Source organism: Lissotriton helveticus, chromosome 2_1, assembly GCF_964261635.1.
Source record: "Lissotriton helveticus chromosome 2_1, aLisHel1.1, whole genome shotgun sequence".
Taxonomy (NCBI): Eukaryota; Metazoa; Chordata; class Amphibia; order Caudata; family Salamandridae; genus Lissotriton; species Lissotriton helveticus.
In genome coordinates, this window is record NC_136059.1 from 1573806591 (window position 1) to 1573832471 (window position 25881).

Genomic DNA, 25881 nt, shown 5'->3' on the forward strand with positions numbered 1-25881 from the left:
GTCCTTTCTGACCAGCAATCCCTGGGTGCCTATCCTGTGCAATGTAATCAAGGCAAGCTGCAAATAACATTGGATGAAGTAGACAGAGCCCTTGCCCGAAGCAAGGGGGTAAGGCCCCCGGCCCGATGGGGTCCCGGTTGAATTATTCAAATCTAATACCCTTTTATGGGGTCCCCTAATAACTCAAGTTGTTAATGCTAGCGCCCGTACTACATTTCCAAAGACTTGGGTGGAGTCTATTATTATCGCGATCTTGAAGAAGGGGAACCGCCAATACCCCAGTTGTTATAGACCAATTTCCCTCATTGATTCAATGGTGAAGGTGGCAGGATGAGTTGTCCTGGAACGTTTGCAGGATTGGGCGGAAGAAAACCAGGTACTCTCAGATTTACAGTACGCTTTCCGGGAAAGGGTTGGCACTATAGAACAGAGCTTAAACCTGGCTATCATTCTAGGGAAATATACAAGAGCCAAAAACGGAAGACTGTATTTAGTCTTTGTTGCCCTTACGGGGCCTTTCGATTCGGTAACACATGTTAGGTTATGGGAGATCCACGCAGGCTTTGGGGTGGACCCTAAAATTATTGCTTTTCTGCAGCGCCTATATGAAGGAGCTTCTGCCAGTGTTTGCTATGGGGTAGATGGACAGTGCACGGAAGCTTTCCCCATAAGGAGGGGGGTCAGGCAGGGCTGTGTCCTGGCCCCATTCCTTTTTAATCTGCACATAAATGGGATGGCTGATGCACTGGTAAAGCGTGGTCAAGATTTTCCCAAAGCGGTTGGGAGGCCTATACCCGTTCTTCTCTATACGGACGACGCAGTTTTGTTGGCGCACGCTCGAAACGGCTTGCAAAGGGTCTTAGATAGTTTTAATGCCTTTATGATTGATCTGGGTTCAAGTATTAACATATCAAAGACCTTTGTCATGAGCTGTGGCCTAGTGGCTTCGAGGGAGATGGGCAGGGACATATGTCTGGATGGCAGGCAGCTAGCTTCAACTAGAACTTTTACATATCTTGGTATCCTTTTCAATCAGAATGATACTTGGACACACACCATAGCCATGAAAAAACATATATTTAGCAGATCATCTAGTAAACTTGCTACCTTCACAAAGAAGTTGGGCAGGAAGCCGCCTGGGGAACTCTTGCAAATCTATAAAACTCAATGTATCACAGCTGTGATGTATGGGGCAGGGGTGTGGGGTTTCACCAAGACCCTCTCCCTATAATACGCGGAAAATACTTTCCTGCAGTACATCCACTCAGGCCCCCGTGGCACGTCCACCTTCATGTGCCATGAGGAATTAGGTCCTCCTTATATAGCGGACCTCAATAAATTGGAGCCAATTCTTGTTTGGCACAGGATATGGGCCAATGAACAGACTCACCTAAATAGAGCGATCCTACATGATTGCTTTAGTCTGGAGGGAGCTTTAAAGATCCCCTGGGTCAGGTTCGTCCACTGTTTTTTGAATGGCCTTGGACACCCAGGCTATTTTACAAATCCCAGTTCTATGTCTCGGATTTCTAGAAAAGCATTGAAGAAAGAGGGCCTGGAACTGTTGGGCTCATTAAGAGCATCAGGTGAAGTCAATATATCCACTGTTATGCAACATCAGATAAGGCTCACCTGCTTGGGCATGGAACCATATCTACAATTTGCACCTAGTGGCTATGATAGGCTGCTCCTGATAAGATATAGATTGGGCACCATTCACAGATTAGTGCCCATACTTAAAATAAATAATTAATTGGTCAAGACCCCTTCCCTCATGTCCCTGCGATACCTACTACCAGCAGCCTACTATCCATTTAATTCTCTTCTGTAAGCTGTATTCGGAGTTAAGAAAAGTTTGGTTATTGCCACTTTTGAAACAGCAAGGTCTTGGGCAACGCCGTCCAGCCATTATTCGCCTACAACTATTAAAGAATGACTTGTGGGGGCGTGGCCAAGATGGCGGCCTGAGAAGACGTGCTCCGTGTGGCTCCTGGCCCTGTGCCCCATAGCACGATAATAATAGCTGATATCCCCCTTAAGCCTGCTCGAATTTCCCCCCTGAGCACCCCACCTCCACGGAGTGCTTCCAGCCGCGTCCCTACAAGACGGCGATCGCCTGCAATCCGCTTCACCTGCCGCCGGCGGGCGCGGTGTAATGGCGGCGAGGGACTGACGCTGCCCGTTGGAGCTCAGCGACGGAGTGGCGGCCTACAAGCCAGCGGCACAAATCGCAGGACGAGGTGAGGCGCGCCCAGCTCCCGGCGGCGACCGGACAGTGGACACCAGGCGGTTGCGCCCCCGGACGCCGCACGCACTGCCAGAGGGCCTCCTGCTAATTTAGTCCCCGGCGTGGGCCTACCCGAGAAGCGGGCGGGACCCCATCCACCGGAGCTGTAGCGCATAACACGCAAGGCGCCCACAGCCTGCAATCCATCCAGGCCTCTCCACAGGCAACGGCACAGCAGTGCGCGACCCACAGAGGCCTGCCCCCCCCGCCGACGGGACGCTGCACCTTAGTCCCCCGGGGCAGGGCTGACCGCACAAAGCAGCACCGGACCAGAAACCCCGGGCGTTCCCGGTGCAGACGGGGGACGGTCCCGGCCTGTGCCCACACCGGCGTCCTCTGGAGCCTCCCCCAGCGCCAGCGACCCCCGACTTGCCTCAGCCCCGCATCCACGAGTGCCTACAACCGGCACCCGGCCTTCAGGAGCTCCCGTACCGACGGCAAGGCCTCAGAAGCAGATTCTCCCAGCCGGAGTGAGCGGTGCAGGCGCGACAGCCTCTGGGGACACTCAGGGGCTTCCCTACGCCCAGGACCTCGACGCAGGTCACCGGCCTGCAGCACCGCCCCCCTGGCTTGGGGCCTGTTCATGACCACTTGAAACGGACTGATGTTTTGGCACCCACGTCTGCTGCTGCACATTGGGGGCTCCCTCTGGCGGGATCCTCTAGCCCCGGACAGGCATAGGCACCCCAACATCAGCAGCTTTGCGCTCCTCTTCTCGCCTAGCCGCACTGCATGTGCCCGGTCCTGCTGCCCGGGGAAATCTGTACTCACTCACGAAAACGCTTGCCCGGGGCACCCTGCACGGCTCCCCCCACGGACGTTTCATCTGCACTTGGCCCTCTGCCTAGGGTCTTCTGGCTGTCCTATCGCCCGAGCGCCGCATCTCACCTCCAGCACCGCCCCCGCGACGATCCCGGAGCGCCCACCAGTCCTCGGCGACCAGTCACCTCCTTACCACTGAGAGGACACCTGACGAGCCTCTGCGGCTCCCCACACCCGGATCCACTAGCCTCTGCCCGGGCACCATGGCGCACTCTAATCGCAAAGGGAATCGGAATATCGTGGACCTCCTGCACAAAAATGCACCGAAAGGGGAGAAGACCCAGACAACGGCGTCCCCGAAGCCCCCGGCGAGCCCCCAGGCACAAGAAGATGAAACCGCCCCCATCACCAAGGCCTTCTTAGCTTCCCTCTTCAATACCCTGAGGGAGGACTTTCAAACCCTGAAGCAAGAATTGGCTGGGGAGCAGCGGGAGCTACGCCGTGACATAGATGGCCTGGGCGAGCGTGTGGCTTCATTGGAGGAAGCGGACCAGTCCCGCAGTATGGAGGTGGAAAGGCTGCAACAGGAGATTCTTAGGCTTCAAGACCAGCAGGTGGACTTACAATCGCACTCGGAAGACTTGGAGAACCGTTCCAGGCGGAACAACATACGGGTCCGCGGAGTCCCGTTGAAAGCCGAGAAGGACAATCTGGTCGAATACCTGCAGGACTTGTTCCGGGAAATCCTGGGTGAACCTCGCGATTTCGCGATTCGGATTGACAGAGCTCACAGAGTTGGCATGGCGCGCCGAGCGCCAGCACCTCCGCCAGACATCTTGGCCTTCCTCCCAGATTTTCCTCTGAAAGAACGCATCCTTCGGGGAGCCAGGAGGGCACAACCTATCAGCTTTCGGGACGAACCCGTGGCTCTTTTCCAAGACCTTTCCGCCATCACCCTGCAGAAACGCAAATCCTTCCGGATCGCAACGAACTTCCTGAGAGACAATGGAATACCCTACTCCTGGGGTCACCCGTTCCGCCTGATCTTTAAATGGAAAGGCTCCCTTCATCAGCTCAGATCGCTCCGCGATACTTGCACTCTGCTGGACATTGATATGCCGGAGGGATCTGGCTCTAGAGACGCTTCTCCAAACAGATTGCAGGATGACTTGTCCCGACGCACAGGAGACGGCTGGCAGACGGTACGTCGGAGACGACCCCCGAGATCCATTCCAAAACTGGACCCGGCGACAGTTGCACAGGAACGTGAGGCGGCTGTGCAAGGAGTGGCAGACAACACAGCACCTGATCTGTAAGACAATGTCATCTTGGGGGGTTTTCTATCTTTCAAACTACGTCTTCCTGGGGAGACAGGCAGGGGAGCCGCCGATTCGGCCGCAACCATGGTACCCTTTCTATTGACTTCCTACGGACCTGTGTCTTACACAAATAGGCCCGAGACTTTGAACTGTTCTAGTTGGGGGGGTTGTTCCGGGAGGGGGAGGGGGATCCACATGAGGGAGGATGGGGGCTCTGTTGGTATTGGGAAAGTCCACTCTGTTGGGGTTAGGGTGGCCACTTGGGATGGTTGGAGATGGGAGTTGAAGGGGGGGATTGTGTTGTGGGTAGGGGGGGTTGGGACTGAGGGTGGGGACCAGTATGCCAAGGGATTTCTACAGGGTTCAAGTGTTACCTATAATCTTCCGTACGCCACAGCGTCCTACGCTGCCATGTTCGGTTGCCTCCACACTCCCACATGATGGCTGATACACTCAAAGTACTGTCTCTCAAAAGGCCTCAACAACCCGATAAAACGGAGAGCAGTCATCTCCTACCTGGAAAATTCAGATGCTGACATATGCTTGTTGCAAGAAACCCACCTCCTAGCTAAAGACTGGCACAGGATGCGCTTCCGAGCCTTTCCCCAGCAACACTTCTCTTCTCTACCGTCCAAAAAAGCAGGGGTGGCCATTCTTGTGTCCCAACACTCCGGGGCCGGGTGGGAGCCAAGACAGGGGAGATCAAGGGACGCCTCTTGGCCCACACCTTCCTGATAGGAACAAGCACACTTACGATAGGCTCCATCTATGCTCCCAACGCGGGTCAAGAACCCTTCCTGAAAACTGCGCTCTCCGAGGCACTACAGTCACCTCACTCTCACATGCTCATCGGGGGGGACCTCAATCTCGTTATGGACACGAATAAAGACAGATCTGGAAACCGCTATGGTGACACTGGCGCGCTTTCAGAGGCGGGCAGAGCCTGGCTACAGGAGAGGGACCTCTTAGACCTCTGGAGAACAGTACACCCCAACGCAGCGCGCTACACATTCTATTCCCATGTACACCACACCTATGCACGTCTAGATCATTTCTTGGGTTCCTCGGAACTTGTTCCTCATATTACCGCAGTGTCTATTGTCCCAGCAGCCCTCTCTGACCCTGATGCGGTGGAATTGACACTCACGGTGCCTAGGTCGCCGCGCATTCCAGGCTCGTGGAGGCTCAACGAACCCCTTTTACAGAGACCAGCCGTTGTCAAACAGCTTCATAAATGCATTTCGGATTACCTGGCCACTAATGATACCCCTGCAGTCTCGATGTCGTCCCTTTGGGGGGCTGTTAGACCTGGCACCTTGGCGTGAGTTTCCCTTCCACTTTTTGCTGTTGTGCCTCAAATGTTTTGCTGGTGTCCGCTACTCAGGGCACTGCGCCACGGCCAACCCGTGCCGCAGTGCAAGTGCTCCCTACTGTAAAGTGTACATGTGATTGATGTCCATGATTGGTTCATTGGATTTACTGTTAGTCCCCAGTAAAGTGCACCAGGAGTGCCAGGGCTTGTGAATGCCAATACTGCTAGTGGGCCTGCAGCGCTGGTTGCGCCACCCACAGAAGCAGCCTTAAAATGTGTCTAGGGTCTGCCATTGCAGAACCTGCGTGCAGTCTGGTACTGTCATGCTGCTGGGCAAGTGCACACACTTGCCAGCCCCTAAACCTTCCCTTAACTTCATATTAGTCACCCCTATGGTAGGCCTGAGGGCAGGGTGCATTGTAAGTGTAAGGTAGGACATGCTCTGATGTGTGTGGCATGTCCTAATAGTGAATTACTGCCAAATTCGTTTTTCACTATTGTAAGGCTACCTGTTCCCTTTAGGCCAGATGGGCTGCTGGAATTATTACACTCTATAATCCCAGCACGCTCAGGGAACATGGTAGAAATTAATGTTTAGTATGCCTGAACTCAGAATAATAAAATACTTCTTTTAGTAAAGTTTATTTTAATATCCTGTGTTTGCAAATGCTACTTTTAGAAAGTTAGCATTTGCTTGCCTAACCATTTCAGCCCGCCTCTGCCCTTGTGTGTATCTGACTGTCTGGTGTGTGTGAGTGACAGGGCTGTGAGTTGACAGGTAGTGAATAGCAGGATGACACCTTAGTGGGAGGTGGGAGTTTCCCCTGAATGATGCATCAGGCTGTGCTCTGCCTCCACAATGCTGGCTCCGCCCCCCTGGGGAGCGACTGATGACTCAGCCTGCACCTGGCCCAGGAAGGACCGAAGCTTGTCAACAAAGTGCTCCAAGCTGCCCCTGTCCTCACAATGCTGGCTCCGCCCCCCTGGGGAGCGGCTGATGTGCCTGCTCTCACACTGAATGCAGAAGCAGAAGTACCCACCACAAGTGCTCAGGGACTGGAGCAGTTATGCAGAGGCCCCCCTGGCCTGTAAGAACAAAAGAAACTGGGTATAAAAGTAGGAGCCCTGCTCCTTGTAAATTAGATCCTGTTTGCGCTACAGAAGAAACTCTGCCCGAAGAGAAGGACCTGGAAGGACTACAAGGAGGAGTGCTGTCTCTGGCCTGTGTCTGGTGCCTTGCTGCAGAAGGAGAGGAAAAGAAGAGACTACAAGAGACTTTTGCTTTTATTTGAACTTTGTGCCAAACTCTGCTGAGAGATCTCCAAGGGCTTGCTGTGGAACTTGCCCCCTGACCAGCGCCCCAGGAACAGTGGGCGCTACCCCCTGACAGAGGAACCGCTGTGAGGAGCTGCTTTTCCTCTGCCTGCCTCTCCAGGAAAAGCGGAGCGCGCTGTGACCATCGCGCTCTTCAGCAACGCTCTGGGTGCTGCCCTCTCTCTGCACAACGTGACTGCCGCCTGCCTGGCCCAGAAACATCGTGAAGATTAGCCCAGCTGATCTGAGCACCGTGACTGGTCCCGAGCCGCAGCTCGCAACGTGAAGAAAGGCCGTGCCCGGTGCCTGCTTGCACCCGCCATGTCTGGTGCCCTTGAAACCCGCCTGCCGCTGTCTGAAGAGCAGCTGCGGCGTGTGGGGCCCGAACGTCGCCTGGATAGAGGGAGGAGTGCTTTGCCGATCGCTGCCCTCTGCGTGTGCCCCCCTGTGCCAGGAAATCCCGAGGCGCTTTACTAGCGCGACACGGCCCGTGCCGCAACGCCAACCCTCGAGCCAGAGCCGAGCCGCCGCTCGCTCTAACGTCGGAAGGAAGACACCGCGACGCGGATCCCCGCGCTGACCTGCGCCCAGGCTGCCTCATCAAGAAAAAGGTACTGTGTCCTGCCCAGCGGTGCGAGCATCTGCCTTGCTTCGCTCGCACCGCCCTCTGCCTCGCCCAGCCCTCGGAGCCGCGTGTTGAGCGCTCCCAGGGCCCCCGCTCTCTCCCCCACCAGCCGCGCACAGCCGTGCAGCTCGCAGAGAGAGGCGGACTTTGACTCCCCGGCCGCCGCTCCCGCCAGAAGCGTGAGAGTGGGCAGACCGGGCCCGCTTTTCCTACGCGGAGGAGCCTAGGGGCACAGAGAGGCCCACGGACAGCCCGGGGTGACCCTGGCTGATTAGGAACAGTGCCTGCAGAACGACAAAAATACATTGAAGAGCCTGACCCCCCCCTTTTTGTGTTAAAGGAACGTGAAGAACTGAAAAAGAACTGTGGCATCTATTTAAGAGTAACTGGAACCTCGCATTTGAAAAGTGACTAAACTGTATTTACCAGCCTGCTTTTAAGAATATATAAAGAGAATATATTTTTACTATAAAACAGTCTGGTGTCATTGTGTGGTGGGTTGGTTGTGATGGTGTGATACTGTAAATGTTTAACCCCATGTGCCCCAGAGATTAGCCTAGACTGCTTGCGCCACACTACCTAGAGGGTGAGCAGAGGTTGTTCTTGAAGGTAACCCTTAGCCCTGACGTGGACGAGAGGGTCCCTGCTTGTCGCCAGTGTTGCACTGCGCCAACCAGAGACTCCCCTTTCCAACAGGGGCCCTAAAAGCCGTGGTGAGAGGGGAACTGCTAGCCATCGCTGCCGCTGACGCCAAGGTTCGTAAAGAGAAAAGGGCTGACCTCATCACTAAAGTGGCTGAACTAGAAAGGGTCCATAGCCTCACATGTGCCCCGAGAATCTGGCGCCAGCTGAAGGCTGCCAGAGCTCAACTGGCGAGCCTCGATACTGACAGGGCGGAATTTGCCGCTCTTCGTCTCCGCTATACGTACTATGTGGGGGGCAACCGTACCGGTCGGCTTCTGGCTAGCGCCTTAAAGGCCAAGGTTCAACGCTCAAAAATCACTACTCTCCTGGACGACTCCGGTAACACTATTGCCGAGGACGCGCAGGTAGCTTCCGCCTTCCGTTCCTTTTATGCCTCCCTATACAGCGTGGACAAAGCGTCACCGACGGCTATCGCCGCGTACTTGCAATCTGCCGACATCACGCCACTATGCCCAGCGATAACAGAGACCCTAGACACTCCTATTCGTACTGACGAGGTTATTACTGCCATCGCGCGCCTCCGCCCGCTTAAATCACCGGGCGCTGATGGCTTCTCGACGGGTTTTTATAAAACCTTCGGCCACCTACTAGCTCCAGTGCTCGCAAGGCTGTTTAACTCCTTCGAGGGCCCAAGCTCCATACCGCCGGACATGCTGGCGGCTGACATAGTGGTCTTGCCCAAACCGGGCAAGCCCCCGACACATTGCTCTGCGTTCCGCCCCATCTCCTTACTTAACTTAGACCTGAAACTGTTTACGGGGGTACTTGCAGCCCGTCTGGGCCCTTGCCTCCCGGGCATCCTCGAACCAGACCAATCGGGTTTTGTCCCGAACCGCCAATGCAGCGATAATACTAAGCGGATAATGCACCTCGTGGACAAAACTCGCTTTCAGGGCTCGGATTCGGCACTACTGGCCATCGACGCGGAGAAGGCATTCGACCGCGTCGACTGGACCTACTTGCAAGCTGTCTTGCAGCGATACCACCTGGGCGACCGGTTCCAGGCCTGGATCGCGAGTTGCTACCACCACCCCATGGCTCGGGTCCGGTTAGGCGGCCTTAAATCGGACCCCTTCGAGATACAGCGGGGCACACGTCAGGGGTGCCCTCTTTCGCCCCTTCTATTCGCCCTATACGTGGAACCTCTGACGCAGAAAATTCAAGACAACCCTCGCATCACAGGAGTCTCCTTCGGCCATGAACCCCACGTAGTGGGGCTTTATGCCGATGACAATATTGCTGCGTTAGACCAACCGTCCAGCTCAATACCTGCTTTCCTGGAAGAACTGGAGAGCTTTGGAGCGGTGTCAGGCTTCAAAATCAACCGGGGGAAATCCTTGATATTGCCCCTGGGCAGTCATGCCCTTCCCAATGCCCCGTCGCCTGACTTTGGCTGTGATCTACAAACCTCCACCCAGCTCCCATATCTGGGGATCACTCTAACCTCCTCCACGGACTCAACGGTTACCCTTAACTATAAAACATTGTCCTCCCGAATCCGAGCCGACCTCGCGCGTTGGTCGAAACAACCCCTCTCCTTGCTAGGCCGTGTGGCGGCAGTGAAGATGTCCGTCTTGCCTAAGATATTGTATGTCTTCCAGACTCTCCCGGTACTGCCACCACCGGGCGCGCTTGCAGACCTACAACATGATATCCACCAATTCATCTGGGAAAAGAAACGTGCACGGCTACACAAACGGGTGGCGCATAGGAATGTCGATGAGGGAGGCCTCGGGATCCCCAACCTCCTGCAATACTTTCAGGCCTCACAACTCCGCTATTTGGTGGAATGGTACAGACCCGAGTCCGAAAAGAGATGGCTATTTCAAGACAGGGCAATGGCTCAGACATCCCTGTGGAAGATCCCATTTCTCGCCTGCCAGCATAGACCACGATACCTCCTCCGCTCCCCTATTACACGCACCATCATGAAAACCTGGGACATGGTAGCGGTCAGGAGGGGCCTGACGACCTTCCCCTCCTCACTCACCCCTCTCTTTGACAACCCTGCATTCCCACCGGGCACAGATCCTCGCGCCTTCCCACAATGGCGTGATACGACCTGCCGCTCGGCCGGCCATCTCTTTGATATGGAGGGGTTTCTCCCACTCGCCGATATCGCGCGAGACTACGTAGTGACCAAACCCCACCCCACCCCACCCCACCCCACCCCACATGTTCCAATACTTCCAAATCCGCCATTGGCTCTTGCAACCGGAATGCGCCCCCCTGGTCGGTCAGCACATGACACCATTCGAACGCTGGCTGGTGTAGAAGGAATCGGATAAACACCTTATCTCGGACCTCTACAAGATGTTATCCCCGGAGGCCGACCCGGCTAAGACGGCAGGACAGAAACGCTGGGAATCGGAATTCGGAAGGACACTCTCGCCCAAAGAATGGGGTTTCATACACTACAGGGCTGCTCACACTACTCGCAATGCTAACGCCAGGGAATCGGCGGTGAAACTGGCCATCTACTGGCATCTCACCCCGGCAAGACTCAACCAGGGTAACCCTCTCCGAAGCGCGCTGTGTTGGAGGGGCTGTGGCGAAAAGGGCACCCTGACCCATCTCCTGTGGGACTGCCGCGCTCTGCAGGGATACTGGAAGGCAGTTTTAGATGATATAGACTCAACATTTGACACCGAAATACCGCGCTTCCCAGCATACACAATCCTAGGGCTGCCCAATGCGCTCACGTTTCCCTTGAGATCACCTCGTGGCAAACAGATGGGCATCGCCATGCAAGCAGCGTCACAACACGTCCTGTCACTATGGGGATCGCCCACCTTACCCACTCACACTGGCTGGCTACACAAACTGTGGTTCACATTGGGCATGGAACGTATCCAGGCCACGCTCACACACACTGCTGATTCATTCCAGACAACCTGGCAGCCGATCCTGTCACTCCTGTCCAGAGAATTTCACGAAATCACATGTCCGAAATATCTCCGCATTCTGCGGCTTACGGAACGTACACGAGACCAAACACGTCCCTGCACACCTTGAGGCAACTCACCCTGTAAATGCTATGATAGAAAATCTGGACAACTGGCATACTGGTCGGGGAGGAGGGAGGGGGTTGGAGTTGGGTGTTGGGGAGGGGCTGGGTTTTTCGTATCGTTTTGCTCATTCACCGCTCTAACAGGGCACCTTTACTGATCTCCAGGCAACGCTTCTCAACTTGGGCATGATTTACCTGCATTTCTATTGATTCGTAGAGAAGACATGTATGTCTGTCTCGCTCACCATATATGCCTATTGTATGTCTATTGCATTGCACTGCCTGTCTTCTTTGCTCTTAAACTTAATAAAAACACATTTGAAATTAAGAATGACTTGTGGCCTGGAGGGTAGCAAAGTCCTGGAAAAAGGTCCTTCAGCAAAGGAAAAGTATGACATTTGAGGTTTTGTAGGGTTTCTTAATGAGGGGAAGTGGGATATTAACCTTGTATACATTCTTTTAATGTGTAAAATTTTAATGTTTTGTGAACCTGCAATTTTAGTGCTATATTAATCTCTGAATTTTATCATGAAACTTCATTGTTATTGTATACTTCTGTGCTTTTTTTATTGATTGATTGATTGACAGACACCATTATATTCTTTCCAGAATATAAAACAAAGGGAAGAGTGGACACTTTAAATAGGAGGAACATATTGCGACTACTGCATTCAATTAATAGCCTAGAAAAACTAAACTCAACAGACCTGCTTTCAATTGAATTCCAACCAACTGACAATGAACAGTGCCCAGACACATCTAAAGTAATTTGGAAAACAAATGAGATTGCCCATGTAATAATGAAGGAAGTAAACATACTTTAAAATGGGGGATAAGACTAAAACCTGGAAAACAACTAGGCTAGCATACTCCCCTCCTAAATAGATGCAACAATGAATTATCACACACTGTCACATCAATCTTAAAGGCAGCTCTTAGTAGATCCCAAGGGTCCCATCTAATTCACTTTAAGACCACTAGCCCATAGGCATGCCTTGAGCAAAGGGCCCAACATCACTACCAACAGACCCTAGTTGGACCCACCTATGGCGAACAATAACGGCCGATCACATCCAATGACAGGGGAAGACCTGCCCAATACAACCAATGGTGGAGTCAAGAAAAATCTGTATATGTATTTGGTACATCAATGGCCTGGTGAACAAGGTGGCGGATCACAAGGTACTAAACTACCTAAAGACATTCAACTTAATATTACTCTAAGAAACTTGGGAGGATCAAGCGATTGAGCTACAAGAGTTCACGTCACAACTGGTGGCAGCAACAAAGGGATCACATTTTGGCCACCACTCAGGTGGTCTGATGATATATACCTCAGGAATGAGAACAATCATAATACAATGCTATGGAGTGTTCCAAAATAAGAGGTTTTTCAATGTAAACAGCCGCAAAAAGTATCGGTACGTAATAGATGTGTGGTCATCTGGCCACACATCTATTACGTGGCGATTCTTTTTGCGGCTGTTTACATTGAAAAACTTCTTATTTTGGAACTCTCCATAGCATTGAATTATGATTGTTCTCATTCCATGATATCACCAGACCTCACATCTGTGAAGAATATATGCCCTAAAAAAGGAGAAATTAAGCAAGCCCTGAAGAAGTCCGATCACGGACAAAACGCGTTGGCTATGGATATTGATTCTGTCACGATTTACGAATAAAGAACTTTTTCCTTGAAGAAACTGATTTTGAAAAATTCTTGGGAGAACATTTGGATGCTTACCAGAATATATGGTTAATACTTGATGTTGATGCATGAATATTGTAATGAAAATTGAAGGGTGCGGGGTCAATTCTTTTGTACAGTTACCTTTCAAGATACATACAAGACTTTGTGACCGTAAGTGCTCACTCAAGAGAGTTAACGAAGTAAATGTTTCATTCAAGTGGTCACAAGAATGTGAGAGAAGTTTCAATACAATCCAGCAATCCATTGAAACTGCTACTGAAATGGCCAATTTCAATCCAAAGCTTCATACGGAGATTCTTGTTGATGGTAGCCCAGTTGGATTAGGTGCTATCCTGGCACAGCACAGTAGACACCCCTATGCTTGAAGGCATATTGTAGCATATGCCAGTAGAAGTTTGTCCCAAACAGAACATTCTTACTCTCAACCTGAGAAAGCAGTTTGGCCAGGGGTTGGGCTTGTGAATGTTTCCATGTATTCCTGTATGGAAAGGCTTTTATGCTGGTAACTGATGATCAAGCTTTATCGACTATCTTTGGCTATAAAAAATCCAAGATGCCTCCTCACATTGTATAGTGGGGACTCCAGCAACAAGAGTATGTATGTACCATTGTACATTGTCCCGGGAAGGATCAAAATCCTGCTTACTACTTTTCCAGAGTGTCTATACAAGTCAAGATACTCCATCCAAGACGGCTGAAGCCTACATAAATTTAATTGTAGAGTTAAATATGCCAGCAGCCGTTAGATGCCAACATAATGCCGACATAATGATGGTGAAAGATATAATTACACATCAGTCATGGAACTGACATGCTTGACCTTTCACCCGTGATGGTGAAAACCAAAAGTACAAAAATGTTAAAGATGAACTGTCGATTACTCAGGAAGGAGTTATCCTGCAAGGGTCGAGAATCCTAATTCCGGAGAGTTTAAGACAAGGGGGTCATGAAGGACATTGTGGTATTGTTGTCGCCAAGAAAACTCTCCAAGAACAAGTTTGGTTTCCATATTTAGAAGGGAGGATTGAAAATGAACTCAAGGTCTGTCATCTATGTAACTGCCTCTCTATGAATATTGCTCACCATGCTCTTACCATGTCAAACTCTCTAAGCATGATATAAATGCAAAGTCCTAAGGCAACTCAAATAGCATTCAAAAACAGACAATAGTTCATAATAAACTATAGGAACAACATTTAGAAAAGTACAAATTGCGTTTTATTATCTTCGGACAATACACAAAACATAAAATATAGTTCAATCCACAAACTCCCTCCAATCGTAACCACATTCACTCACTCATTCTCATAGCTAAAAACATGAAAATTACAATACCCTTATTATTCAATATGTATAATTAATTTCATAATAGCTGATCAATCTACTTCATAAATGATTCACACAAATAGGTTCAGCACTACAATAGAAATAAAGAATCAAGCATGGCGGGAAATCAAATGGTATCAGGATCAACACAAAAACAGTAGTAGAAAACGTGGCTAGAAACCAGAAGGTGTCTACACGCGTTTCTGAACAGAAAGTGCCTTCATCAGGAGAAGCTACTATTAGCGTTGTCTTGATGCCTGTAAATACAAAGACAGTACATATACATGTTGTTCCTTAAAGGATGATCAATAAAAATATTGTAGATTGCGTTGCATCCATGAGCAGAGATGTATGAAGTCCCAAATACAGTTCAGTTCAAGCAAGAGAAAAATATTTTTTTCCGAAAGGTTAGAAAGTGATGATGCTGTAGGGTCCATTGCCTTACATTGACCAGAATAGAAAAATGTGCACCAGTAAAAGAAAAGGAAATTAGAAGGAAATTGTTACATACGTATGAAAAATCCAAGACACCCAGTGCAATAGGGTCTCTGATAAGATAGATTGCAAAAAATACCCTAAATGATGCTGGGGTCTATCTGATATACTACAGGGATTATATGGGGAATCCTCTCCAGCTATGTTGTTTGTAAAACAGGATGGATCTAAATAAAAAAATATTTCATTTAGAAACTACAATAGTGTACATAAGAGAAACTATCACCAAAGAAAACCGGGGTTTAAGCTTGTCCATCCACCTAATGCATTAACAGAGTGATCAAGATCTTGTGTCGTAACGTGTTGGTATTAGTGGTGTGTGAACAAAACGTTTGAGAACAGCGATACCCTGGAGTGCGGCATCCATTTGTTTGTTAAGAAATACTACGGACCTGATTCCACCCGTTGTAGCCTGCACCAGCTGTGAGCGCATTGTGGGCAGGAAATATTTTTGTTAGTAGATGTAATATTATGTGGGATGGTGTGTTCTTTCCCTGTGCTCAGAACAAAATTAATGTTTAATTGGCTGAGGTCTTCCAATAACGAGCTTAATGTTCATTGGCTGCGAACCATTGAAAGTAGAAGTATTGCCAGCCATTCCCTTCCCCTCCGTGGAGTAGCAAGGACATCTGATTGCCTCACATGTTCCAAGCAGGACCTTCCAGAGCTTAATGTTCATTGGCTGTGAACCATTGAAAGTAGAAGTGTTGCCAGCCATTCTCTCCCCTTCCAAGGAGTAGCAGGGACATCTGATTGGCTGGCATGTTCCAAGGAGGACCCTCCCAGGCTTAATGTTCATTGGCTGTAAACCATTGAAAGTAATTAGTAGAGGGGAGGGTAGGAACACTATTAACTGTATACAGTGGTCACAAGGTGGTGGACAGCGACTGTGAAGATAAAAATTGTTTTTTATATATTTTAAGGGCCATTTATATAATTTGCGTAGGGCCTACAAATCACATCGGGAAAATAACAGAGTGTATTGCGGTCTTCTTTTTATTAAGTCAGCGGGTGGGATACTTCACAGGAGCAGTATTTACTGATGATGTGGTGTTCACTTTTCTGACAGGGAGTGCTACATCTTTAGAGCAAATATAATATGGAGGAGGGGTTGCAAAAAGAAAGCGTGCTGTTGCGGTCTTCATTTAAATAAGGTTCTGAATAGGCTACTTCTCGGGAGCAATGTTTACTTATAATGTGTAGTTATAGTGCGGTGCTCACTTCTGTCGCGGGTAGTGCTACTTCCTTACAGCAAAATAGGTGTGGTTGTGCTGCAAAAATGTTAAGCCTATGTTTCAAACTGTTTTTTTAAGCAATCACAAATATACTTAATTAGGAAAGTGTAGCTGTATATATCAGAGGGATGACAAATAATAACGCAATTCATAAAATATCCCTTAAGCGTAGTCACACCCTCCTTTTTTTTGTTGCCTATAGTTTGTAAAAGTGTTGCCCCATATTCTTGTTAAAATTAGAGGGCATCAGTTACTTTTAGATAAAGTAGAAAAGAAGTGCTGCAAGAAACACTACCGAACTACATCATCTCAGATCACAATAACAAGTAAAAAAAAGTTAAACACAAATAACGTCATATTACCGAGAAATGTATGCTTCATCAAAACATTAAATGAAGCACTATGTATACAATTTTTTTTAAGGACTACTATTTTATAAAATATTAGCAGCGTTACAAACTGTGAGGTAGTAAGTCATCAACTGAAATAACTGTAGTAAATATTGATAATGTCTCGCACAGATAGATCTCCAATCCCTTTGAAGTACTATAAATTCACAATATTAAAATGTATAGGGTGAGTTGATAGTATTCCACAGGAGAAGAAGAATAAGGAGCACAACAAAAAAAAACAATTTTTGCAATTTATATTCTGTAGAAGTCAGGAAAGTTTTGTCGTAGTGCTGAGAGGTCTGCTAACAGATCACATACTCCTTTAAGAACATATAGGAAAGTTGTAATATATGCACCACTATTCCTATATATTCTATAGGGAGAACGAGAATAGGAACCACAACAGAGAAAAAGAGAAATACCAAAATATCAATTAATTAATGTAGGGTTTATCAAAGGCATTCAGTAAAAAAATATCTATGCAAACAATCTTTTTTTTAAACTGCAATTTCAAAAAATATTCTCACTGGTAAAATATCTGATCCAGTAAATTACAAAGGTCAGTAAGCTGTATTTGAGATTGTTTACTCCTGGCGGCGACACATCTCCTATTCATCTTGTGTGAAAATATGACACTCTACTACAATATAGAGAGTGTCATTGGTGCCACACAAAAAAGGAAAAGGAAAATAAAGTCATGAACACAAAACAAGATCAATAACAAAATATTTTCAAGCGGTGAATATGTTCAAAGCTTTTTTTCTCCGGAATTTCGAAATCTTTTGTCTTCGCTCTGATGGCTCATAAACCTCTCTGAGATCATAACGACTGCGAATATTATAATATACATATCCACATTATATGATCCCAGGTAGGAAACAGAGTAAGAACCAGAAGCTGCTGATGTTACATATAAATCTTTATTCTTCGCGCCGACGGGTCACCAACACCTCTGAGGTCTAGTATAGTGTCAATATTATAATATACAAAGTCACACTATATGAGCTCAAAGGAGCCAGAAAAGGAACAGTGTTTCCTCTATTCTGTCTGTTTCTCAATACAAGCTGCTGATGTTACATATAAATGGGAAAAACAACCAATAACACTTTTTCTTAATACAAACCTTTAAATATTCACAAATATCTACATATTATAAATATCTACTATGCCATAATCAAACAACTTACAACTCCGTAATATCTTTTGTTGTCGCAAAAGAAGAATCTGACGCTAGGAACGGGAACCTGCATCACAGAATGGACACGCGAAAATAACTCGCAAAAATGAAACTAATCAAACAACGGGTGTGGTTTATATACTTTTTGGTTATTGAGTAGTCTATGGAAGAATGAAGCGGCTCCGCCCATTTAGATGTCACTTTTTACAGTTCAGACGTGCTCCTGTTTTCATTGATTCACTTGTGCATGTGTTGGGAAAAGTTGCAAAATGTGACGCGGTAAAGGTTTCGATTTCGATCCTCACAAGTATAAGTTCCTTAATATTCACATACGTTGGAGAGCTTAAGAACTGTTACCCTGCAAACCGTGTCATTTCCTTTCTCATGACTAAAAACATCTATTAATTGCTGTAATTCTAAATAGAAGACATACAAAAAATATCGTTCAGAATAGAAGAAAAAAAAGTACATGCTAATATTTTTCATCAATATGGTTTTAAATTTAAAAAATGCCAGCATTCGTAAAGCGTACAGCTACCTCCGGAGATTTGTCCCGGCGCTCGGGGGCATAGGAAATATTAAGCAAGGTGTTGCCCATAGTGACATAGTGGTGGGCTAACATGCCGCTGGAGCCGAGAATCGAACTGTGAACATTGTTGTTCGAAGTCAGGTATCATAGCTGCTGCGTCACACTTTTTCCACACTTATAGGTTAATTAGTGTTAATTAAGTTTTTAACATTGTTAAATTATAACTCATAACAGACTACTGTTACAGATAGTTTTTCACTACAAAAAGTATGCACGTCTTTTAAAAAGTACTTAAAAACAATATAGGTTTCAGGGACATTGTAGTTAGAAATTAGCTTTTCAAAAACCTTTGAAATTCACTGAGAAAACCATATGTTTTACAGATGTTATAGTTAGAAATGAGCATTTGAAAAACCTAAGAAATTCAGTGAAAAAAACATAGGTTTCAGGCATGTTATAGTTTGTTGGACATTTCACTCGTACAAAACCAGAGAAATTCCACCGTTATAGTTAGGTCAGCTAACTATAACTCGCGCACACGCAATGCACTGCTGATGATGTCACATATTACATCATTCATGACATTGTCGATGACATCACTGATGACATCTCAAATTACATCACTGATGACATCACTGGTGACATCATCCATGTGAAAATCTGATGCACCTCCTCACACTCTAATATTACCTTTGAAACACCCACTGTAAAATACATAATACCATTTTCTAAATCATTGACACACCAATACCAGTTACTACATACACACTCACTGATTGCTAGGTCTACACACACATCCGCTCATTCATCCATACAATCACTCAAACTTGCAGTCTCTCATCAATACAACACTGTCATATGCACTCATACACCTATACAGACAATCACACACTGCCACTCATCCATGCAGTTACTCACACACCTACATGTTAAGAATCTATAACACTCCCATTTACTCACTTGTACAATTATACACACATCACCTCACTTATTCATACAGATACTAATGCATACTTACTGTGTTATATAATCAGTGCTACAAGTACACACTCATCTATATAGCCAATCTCACAATCACTGACTATCATGTAGAGTCGTTTATCTCTGGTCAGGGAAACACAGCGGGCCCCCCCTCAGGGACTGAAGCAGGGTTGGGGCCCCCTCCTTCAAAAGAGGCTGATTGTGCCACTACAAGGTGCTGGCAACCGCTGACGTCAACGCCACGCAGTTTGTCATGGTGGGCGCCTTACTGACCGCTGTCTGCATCACACCAGCCCACTCACGCAGCTAGCCTTACCTACTGGGGCCCCATCTGGGTGTAGAGATACCATCAACCCGAGGACCTTCCCCCACCATCCGGTGCTGGCAGAGGGCAAGTGGTGTGGTGACTGGCGAAGGGAAACTGCACACGCACCAGCTGTTCAGGACCCGGAAGACCACGGACTGACGCCAATTCCAGTGGGTTGCACTGGGTGGGTCCGTGAGCTCCCGTTCCTCCCGGCAGCCTACAGAGGGCTCCCCGATGGACAGCACACACCTTCCCGGACGCCCGAACCCCACGGTCCAATCTAAGATCTGCCTCCCTTCGGAGTTGTTTCCACTGCCCAGCAGCTAGCTACTTCGCTAGGAGATCCATCATTGGCTATTACATTGCTTTACCCTGATAACAATATCCTCCACTTTCGCACGGTCTCCAATAGACAGCATGGGCAAGCCCAGAGCAACGGCGCCATCCCCAGGGGCTGCATCAGAAGTCCCCACCAACCATTCCAGTGGCGCCCCCAAGGCTGACAGACCGACCATGGACATCTCCCTATCGGCCAAGCTGGACCAGGTACTAGTGGCAATAGAACAGTGCAGGCTCTACATGGAACAACAGTTGGGCACCCTCACAACGGACATTAGCCTCCTCTGTGATGATCACCGAAAACTATCAGACAAGGTTTCAGACAATGCGAGAGCGGTCACTGACATCCAACCCATGGTGCAGACACATCAGGACTCGATACGGACTCTGGTAGGCAGCGTGAACATCATGGAAGAGCGCATCGATGATCTGGAATGATGATCGCGGCGCTGCAACATACGCGATCTTGGTCTGCCGGAGGTAATTGAAGGATCTGACGCAGTGGAGTACATGGAGACCTGGACCAAATCATTCATCCCAGATATTGAACAGACAGCGTTCTTCTCCATCAGAAGGGCGCACGTGTTGCAGCGCGTCGTCCCCAGCCGGGAGCCCCTCCATGCCCAATGCTGGCAAAATTCCTACACTTCAGAGACCGTGATGTGGTGCTCCGGGCAGCTCGACTGAATGGACTGCTCCGAGTCGAGAACAAAACCATCATGCTCTTCCCCGACTACTCCCGAGTGGTTCAGCGCCAAAGGTCATCCTTTCTGGAAGTGTAGCGGCGCCTACGAGTGGAAAAAATACAATACTCCCTGCTTTTTCCCGCTCGCCTCAAAGTCATACACGATGGCACTACTCACTTCTTTGCAACCCCGGAGGAGGCGCATGATTGGGCAGATCAGAACTGTACCACGGTCCATCGGGCGGAAGGCACCCAGGAACAACGCATGGGAGCAACGGGCCCCAGAAGAAAGCGCTACCGGAGGCGCAACCGTCCAGGTGCTTCCGCATCTCTTCCACGTACCCTGGGGTCCCCGGATTTGTAGCAAATAGTTCAGGAAAGCATAAAGCCCTGAAGGCAGTTGCGGGCCTCTGTCCCTCCTCCCCTGCAACAGACATTGAACTGGCTCCTCACATCTTTATATCAGAGATAGAATGGGACAGTGAAACGACACAATACGGGGCGGATTCGGTGGCTCTGCTCTCGGTTACCCCGCGCACAGCAGATGACTTGATGTGAATAGACCCTTGCAACATGCTGAGGATTTGGGGCGGGGGGTGATGCCTTCTGCCTATTAACACAGATAGTCCCTGTGATGCATGTGCCTTCCCGCCCTCTCAGGTTTAATTCACCCATTTGCATACAGACGAACCAGCAGACAGTAATAGATTGCACATATAGCCCACATGTTGAGATTCTTTGCGGATACAAGCCGTCACCCCTACAATATGTTGATGCTCTCGTAACGAATGAGAGCTAGCTTGGACGTATCACCCTTGAAGATAGGTCCCCTGCATTGGGGCGGGTCCCCTTCAGTTTCCCCTCCCCAAACATTACCAAATTTGCACTGTGTTCCCGCCCATAAGCCACTGAGCAGCTGTGCTGGCGTCCTAACAGTGTGGGCATTGGGGGAATGGGTTAGAGCTCTGGGCTTCCGGGGGAACCCCTTTGCCTACCCTGCCTTAGACACCCTATGCATGCATCGATGGCACACACCGGTAACACCACCATCCTTACACTGAATGTGCGCGGTATGCACACCGCACACAAGAGATACTCATGATATGCTTACATCAAACGCCACCATGCACAAACTGCGTTCCTGCAAGAGACGCACCTTACAGCAGGAAAGGTGGCGAAACTGCGCAGGCGATGGAGGGGTATCATATATGCCACTACATATTTGGCCTTCACTCGGGGCACCCTCATATGGGTGCGTCCTGGTGTTCCATTTCAGGAGCAGTCCCACCGGCCGATACACTCTATTGCAGGGACGGTTGGACAGTCAGGCAGTACTGCTGGGGAGTATCTATGGGCCCAGCATAGACCAAAATAAATTCTGGGACTTGCTTTCCGCCCTTTTAAGCACATATACACGTACCACGGATCCTGGGTGGGGACTACAATTGCGTGCAAAATATAACACTGTATAGATCCCATCTTCCCCATCGGGCATCCCCCGTTGTAATGCAGATAAAGCGATTTGTAGCATGGGCACAACACTGGTCCCTCACGGATGCCTGGCGAACATGGAGTCCTACTGCCAGACTCTACTCGTTCCATTTGAGGCCTCACGACCTTAGGGAGCGCCTGGACTGTTTCCTCTGCTCCCCCGCTATCCTACCTATTATTGCAGAAGCAGACTATCTAGACAGAACCATATCAGATCACAACGCCCATCACATACGCCATTATTTCAAAGACAACACGAACACGGCCACTACACGCACGCACGAGTGGGATACGTTTAAGGTCGTAATGCATGGTAACTGCATTCGCCACATTACGGGAGTCCGGCGGGTCCTGGAGCGTGACATCCAAAGTGCAGAACAAGCACTGGCCACCCTTACCAAAGATGCCATCCCGAATAAAGCCACGCCGGCCCAGATTGCTAGCGCCAAAACCACTTATGAGGAAGCGTTGGCAAGTATGCGCCCATATAACTTTGCGGCGTATTAGGCCCGTGTCCATAAAGAGGGAGATAGAGTGGGAGCATTATTGGCATGGCTCGTTAAGCAGGACTCGACCATTCCGCCTATCACAGCCATCCGTAATGCCCATGACACTCTTTTCTACTCGCAGGACTTGATCCTTAAAGCCTTTCAAGAGCACTACACACTATTGTATGCCAATCCTATCCAAGTGCCTGGGGAAACCCTTTCCTGCTTTCTAGATAGGTTCCAGCTACCCCACATAGACCGCGACACCGGCCAAGACCTCGACGGGCCCATCAAGGCGACAGAAATTAGACATGCAATGAAGGCGTTAGCCACCCACAAGGCCCCTGGTTTAGACGGCCTTCCGCTAGAATTCTATCACACCTTCGCATCCCAACTGGTCCCTCAGTTGGAGCTGCAGTTCTGGGCGGCCCTAGATGGGGGTGCTCTACCCCAATCCATGTGCGAATCAGTCATAGTGTCTCTTCTTAAGCCAGATAGGGAACCTCACAGGTTGGGCTCCTACCGGCCCATAGCCTTACTACCCACGGACTATAAAATTTACGGAAAAATCCTGGCAGATAGGTACACCACGGTCCGCCCACAGCTGATCCACCCGGACCAGAATGGTTTTGTTCTGGGCAGAAATACCTCTTACAACATCTGGCGGCTGTTTCACGTGCAGGACCAGGTACGAGATCGATTCCCCAGAGCGGCGTGTCTGGTATTGGACCTCGAAAAAGCTTTCAACACCCTCTCGTGGGTGTACTTATTTCAGGTCCTGCAGCGCATGGGCATAGGGCCCCGTCTATTAGCCTACACTAAGCTCATCTACTCCACGCCCAGCTCCAGGGCGAGACTAGGCCCCCTTATTTCTGCCTCCTTTCCAGTCCGCTGAAGCACAAGGCAAGGCTATCCACTCTCCCCCCTACTTTTCGCCATGGCAATGAAACCTCTGGCAATCCACCTCCGAGCTGTGGGTGAGGAGTTAGGTATCCCAATTGCCAACTCCACCCATGCAGTGTCACTATATGGTGCTCATTTACATCCGGGATATTACAGCAGACCTATCACCTATACTACGCATTTTACAAGACTTTGAAAAAGTGGCGGGACTCAAAGTCAAATGGCCCAAATTCACTGTATATCCCTCGGTGCAGGCTCTGCCCCAGTGTCAGTTACGGCTGGGTGATGTGGACCTCTCATGGAGCCTCCAAGCGGTCAGATATTTAGGAGTTCGGCTATATCATACGCCGCAGGACATTTATGAGGGCAACTACCTCAAACTGATGGCTAGCATCAGATCCTCTGTCCACTTTTGGAACGATCTCCCACTGGTAGTCACGGGGAGGATAGCGGTTGCTACGATGATCCTCGTTCTGCGACTGCCATATTTATTTTCTAATCTTCCTGTGGTTCCCCCACGATACCTTTTTCGTGAGCTCGACACCCTGCTGGGGATCCTCATCTGGGGCTCCGGCCGCCGGCGTATTGCCCTTGCAAAATTGCAACTGCCCCTTGATCAAGGAGGACTAGCGGCCTCATCTTTTGAGGCATATTTCTTGGCCGACCAGTTGCAGTGGGTTTCCCGCTGGACGGCGGGCAGGGCGCAAAGGGAACTGATCACCACGACCGAGCACATTCAAACCCCTACTATCCTCCACATGCTGTTACCAGGGGCTGCGCCACCGCCGACTAAGCCGCTTCAGGTGATGACTGCGTGTGCCTGTCTAACGCGCATTCACAGAATGCATCGGGCTGCACCTCCGTACTCCTCACTTCTGCCGCTGGTAGGGTTCCCCAAAGGTCAGGTACACTACACAGACAAAATGCTATGCATATGAACTGACTCTGCCTTGACAGATGTAGGGGCGCTGTACTTTAATGGACAATTGCAGACATTTGAGGAGCTCGCGACCAACTTCGAGCTTCCCAGGGGACAGTTCCTATTGCATAGACAGCTCCTGGCAGACTGCCGGAAGCAGTGGCATGCGATTGACACAGAACCCCCCACACATCCGGTAATCCATGCGGTCCTGCAGATGGGTCCAGGGCTACACTTGGTCACCTGGATCTATAAAGCCATACGAACCCTTAAACAGCCAACACTTGCACCCCTCAGAGAAAAATGGGAGGCCTACTTTCGCAGACCACTACATGACAGGGAATGGACCAGGGCACTTGAACATACCAAAAAATTATCCCGGAACTATGGCTTCAAAAACATACAACTGCACATCCTGCACAGGGCTTCCCTCACCCCGGAAATATTGCAGAAGTATTTCCCAACCAGTTCCTTTGCCTGTCCCAGATGCCTGAGCCGAATGCCTCATTCTTACACATGTTATGGGATTGTCCATCACTTTACAGTTACTGGCACACGGCCCACACTGCCCTTCGAATGGTCACGGGGCTATGGGATCTATATACGTGGGAGGCTAGCGCCCTGGGTATTCATAAGCGGCATAAGCACATGAAAATAGAGAGGAGATTTGTCTCTTTGGTGCTCCTCCTGGCGAAACGGTGCATCACTATGCACTGGAAGAAACCGGAGGGTCCTCCCCTGGTGGCATGGGTGGGCGCAGTCAAAAAGTGGGGTACGGCAGAAGAAGGGCTACTCCGAGCGGAGGAAGTCAAGGGAATCCGCAAACATCGAATCTCCATGCCTTGGGCCATGTTACTTTATTCTTTTGTGCAAGAAACGGCAATAGTGGCGGGACCACAGGCGGTTGGGATCCAGGAGAATACCCAGGGAGGTGCCCAAAGGGCCCAGGCACCCGACAGGTCGCAATTGCCAGCCGTGGTTGACTCACTACCACGCCCTCATGCAGACAGAGCGCAGTGATCCCATCTCCCCCTCTCCCCCGCATCTGCGTACCTCCAGCATAATACCCCGCAATGGTACAGCTCTCAGGCGCAACAATATGCGCATGCATTATATGCATAAGGTGCGGTGTGCGGCACTCCCTAGGTAATGGTGTTAAGTAGGATGTGGTTGACTCTCTATGTGCTGTAAATATTCTTCTGGGTGCCACTGGATATTTGTATTTTGTATTTGTAATTACATTTATAAGGCGCTCAGCTACCCACATGGGGTCTCCCGGCGCCACTTGAGGTAGCACTAGGGTGAATCCGACAATTATCATTGAGGGAAGAGCCAAGTTTTAAGGTCTCTGCAAAATTTCATCAAAGATGGCTCGAGTTTCAGCGCGACTGGGATCGAATTCCACAGCCTTGGAGCCAAACAAGAGAAGGAGCGTCCGCCCATTCTCATCAATTTGTAGCGTGGAATCGAAAAGTTCCCTTGAGATGAGGATCTGAGAAGGTGAGATGGAGAGTATTGTTGGACAAGAGACTGGAGATAGGCCGGAGCTAACCCCTGCTTGATCTT